This window comes from Schistocerca serialis, chromosome 11, assembly GCF_023864345.2.
Source record: "Schistocerca serialis cubense isolate TAMUIC-IGC-003099 chromosome 11, iqSchSeri2.2, whole genome shotgun sequence".
In the NCBI taxonomy this organism is placed as follows: domain Eukaryota; kingdom Metazoa; phylum Arthropoda; class Insecta; order Orthoptera; family Acrididae; genus Schistocerca; species Schistocerca serialis.
Window position 1 is genome coordinate 127,724,215 of NC_064648.1, and position 4,321 is coordinate 127,728,535.

A 4,321-nucleotide genomic window follows, 5' to 3' on the forward strand; every position below is an offset into this window, starting at 1 on the left:
CGTTCGGAGTCGATACAAACAAACATCGCTAAACGCAAACATTTAGTGTGTGTGTGTGAACCGAAACATTTTCGCGTGTTGAGAGACGCTTTGGCAGCGAATCGACCGTGAAAACAAATGAAAGTGTGTAGTACAATGTGTGTGTGACGAACCCTAAATACCAGTGTCACAAGAGACCCATTATCACGCCAAAACAGCCTGTGCATACCAGCGAAGCGACGGCGTAATGAACAATAAACGCTTTTAACCAAAGTGCATTTTCTTCCACAGCTAATAATTTGTATCCTTAAAGACAGTACACCGTTGTGGAATATTTGTTTCATGCGTTACGACGGGGAGCCATGCGGAGAAGCAGAGACGGGTGCCGTGCCGCCAGCCAGCCGGTCGCGGAAACCACTGCAACACGCCGACATTGGGGAATGATTCGGCGCGGTTCGCGACTGCTCGGGCGCCACCTCAGCACGCCGTCGCTGTTAAGGCCGGTTCCCACTAGGGCTGCCGCGCGTCAAAACCGCGCGTCAGCGGCGTGGTTGCCATGGAAACGGCGTCAGCGGCACGGCGCGGCGGGCTCTGCGTCGCGGTTTGACCATGTCGAACCGCTTCCGCTGCCGCGTGCCGCGCTCCAGGTGCGCGCCGCCAATCACAGAACGCGCTGAGCGTGACGTCAGGTACGGAACCCCCGGCCACGCGAACTTCCGCCGAACCGCTGGCGCGGGCGCGGCGGCAGCTATGAAATACTTAACATCCGATTCCAAGGAAACTATTCGCTAGAAAAATTTGATTCTTGGACATGTTACAGCCTGATATCTTCTCTCGATAAAGAACCGAATTTCTTTTCGTTATTCGTGGTGGTTACTTGCTGTATCGCATTTATGTAAACCTTTACACAATATTTTAATGAGTGTGCAGAGGTAAAAACGCATTGCGTGGACTTTGCGTACAGTTCATTTTAGGTAATACATTATTGCGTATGAAATTTAGTCAACATATCGAAATTGTTTTTAAAGCTGAGAGCAGATCGATAGCTATCACCGTTCTCGAGATATTGTCTGATATGTCGGCGGACGGGCTATGCCGTGACCGCGCGCGGGTTGCTCGGCGACGCGACCGGTACTTCGTCCTGCTCGTCTTAAACCATGTGGTTGTATCAACCGCAAATTTCGTAAACGGTTCAAGAAGTCGCATGATAAATATCCTAAATCTGTTTATCTACCGAGATATGAAAGTAACTACAGTTTTTCAGAAGGGATAGATGAATTTTTTTAAATGGCATTAATAGCATGTCGAATGAGAAGTTAAACCGAAACTAATTTGCTGGTATGTCATAAGATGTAATTTACTAAATATGTAGAGCTATTGATTATTTCCTTTCTTTTTTCTTTATCCATGGTACTTTACTGATTCAAGACGCGTTTTGCCTTTTACTTTAAGGCATCTTCGGTGGAATCTAGAATGACTCAGTTTTGTTTTGATCTGTGATACTTGCAGATTCTAAACAGTTCACATCTTTTTTTACGTGAATGACTGATTACTTACAGTGAATTGAGTTTTTGGCGGACATATACGTTTCCCCTCACCTGGTCACATGCTGGAGGTTGAACTAAAACTTAGATTATGGAACATAAGCACATTTTCATGTTCGCTCTTTTTTCTTCTGTCACTAGCAGTAGACGTTTTACCGAAAACTCTGATTTAAAGTCGTAACTACAGTGTGTTCACCTCATGTCCCTTCCTGTCTGGTTTGTTTATGTACATGTTGCCAACATGCAGAATTATATGCTGAAAACTAATGTTTGTTTATTTTTGTTCTCCTTATATCTGTATGTGTGTGTGGCTAGCCAGTGATAGTTATAGAAAGTTGAAAGTGAATGCAGTAGTTGTCAGACAGTGGTTGAAAGATTTAGTGTTCAGCTGATTTCAGTTTTGGTTTAAATGTTTTAAGGAGTGCATGGAAGAGTAAATTCATTGCTTACATTAATAGATAAAATAGTAGAATAGTATTTCAACAGATGATTATTATCAGAATACTATCACCCAACCTCTTTGTCCTCACTCTTTGACGCCCCACAATACGTCCTTTCAACTAACCCCTATTGTTGTCAAAGTTGTGCCGTAATTTCCTCTTCCTCCTGTATTTAATTCCGTACCTCTTCTTTAGTCACACGATCCTCGTATCTAATGTTCAGCATTCTTATGAATCACCACGTTTTGAAAGCGTCCATTGTCTTCTTGACAGAACTGTTCATCGTCCACGTTTCACTTACATACAAGGCTGCACTCCACACAAATACCTTTGTAAAATAGTATCCAACCATTAGCATTTATATTCGGTGTGAACAAATTTTCTTTTTCAGAACGCTTTTCTTGCTATTGACAGTCTTCAGTCAGGTTTGCGCCTGCACCAGGAAATGCCTTACAATTTAAAATCTGGTTTCGAAAACTGTTCCAAATATATATTATTCTTTCGTGATTCTTAAGCAAGTTGCTGGCGATGATTACATTATGCCCTGTGGGAAATTCTATCAGGTGGCTTCCACTTTCATCCCTTCCACCTAGCCTTTGTGTTCTTACTGTTTTCGTGTACCTGCTACCGTACCACATTTTAAATTTTTGTCTTGCTTAACTATCTGAATAATCTCTCTTGTTGTACATTGTTTCACTGTGTTAGGAGATAGTGAACAATCGTGAACGGTAGTCATGAAATCTGTTTATGGTGAAATGAGAAAACATGAATAACGAAATATGTGAAAGAGCACATTGTACAGAAAATGAAAAATTGGTATGTCTTCACCCAACTTCATATTTCCTTCATGTAGGTGTAAGATATAGTGAATCAAACGCACCGCGCGTTTCAGTGGGTCCTGCCCCGTACCTCAGTGGCTGTCCGTCATTGGCTACCGCTAACGTCTGCCGCTTCCAGATGGGAACGCCAATTCCGCGAGCCGCCGCGTCAAAGCGGAAAACGCTTGCCGCTGCCGTTTCCGCACGCCGCGCTGCCGCGCTCTAGTGGGAACCGGCCTTTTTACTGTGAGCAGGTCGTCGACCTCAGCGGACGTTGGCACGCCGCGTTCCAGACGACGCTACGCAACAATTGCTTCGTGCCGCCCGCTCCGTACGACATCGTTGACGTTCAACCGAACATTACCAACTACGTTGTTAATGTACTAATATGAAAATGATTTATTGGACACGAAATTACGTGACAAACATTTTTTTCTCTTCTTTAGTTTACTGTGTATAAACTCAAAACATTCACTTGTTCAATGATATATGTGATATGTGTTCGTCATATTAGTGAAGCAAACTGACACGAATGCCATACCATGGTAGAACATTTGTAGTGAGTAAGTGTAGAGACAATCCATTACAATTACTGTAAAACTGTTGAATGATTGACTTTCATAGTGACACAGAACACAAATGTGAAAGAGTGTAGAAGGTACATTTTTAACAGAGAGACTAAAAGCATAACATTGGGTAATAAATAACCTTTGTTATCTGTGAACATGGGATAAAGTCCAACCTTTTTTGATGAACAATCAAACCGTGTGTTAAGACAAACCAGGCGAGATGACCATGGCTCCGGCGCAGTTTTCCCAGGTTTTCTGATTGCACGTAGCCCAAATGGGGGAACCAGAAAACTGTAATGACCCTGGGACTAGGTTTACGGTCACCTCGCAAAGTGTGAAAAAATATAAAGAGTGTAATTAAAACTATAATGTAAAAGAGCAAAGAAGTGAACAGTGAATATTCCAAACAAGGTGATAGACAATGACAAAACGGACGTTAGTGGCAGCATATTGCCGAACATTCTTAACGTTAGTCAATTGCTGCCAGGGGCCATTGTAACGTCTATTAGCAAAGGACATATTTTGTAGTAAAGAGAGAACATTGTGCATCATATTCTGTTATTGTATGGAATTATGTATTTTTTTTATTATTATTTATTTTAGATAATATCTGGGTCGACGAGTACTGAAACCGCACAGACGATAAATATCATACAAAGATATACCACTAGTATAAATACTACAGAACGAACATTAATTTCTCTGTCTTCTTTTTGGAGTTGTACGAGGAAGATAGCCTGTGACGCTGTAGTATATGCTAACGTAGTCTTCTTTTGTCAAGGTCGATAGATGTACGCCATTACGCACTCATTGTAAAAGGTGTGTATTAGTTAACATATTTGAATGTTTTGAATAGAGTTATTTAATGAAGCCTTGCATTATTATTTGTAGTAGCTTGCTTGGAATATTATCCCATCCTTTTGAGATATTTACAGTTATTTAAATATTATCCGTGGTGCAGAGCTGCGCTA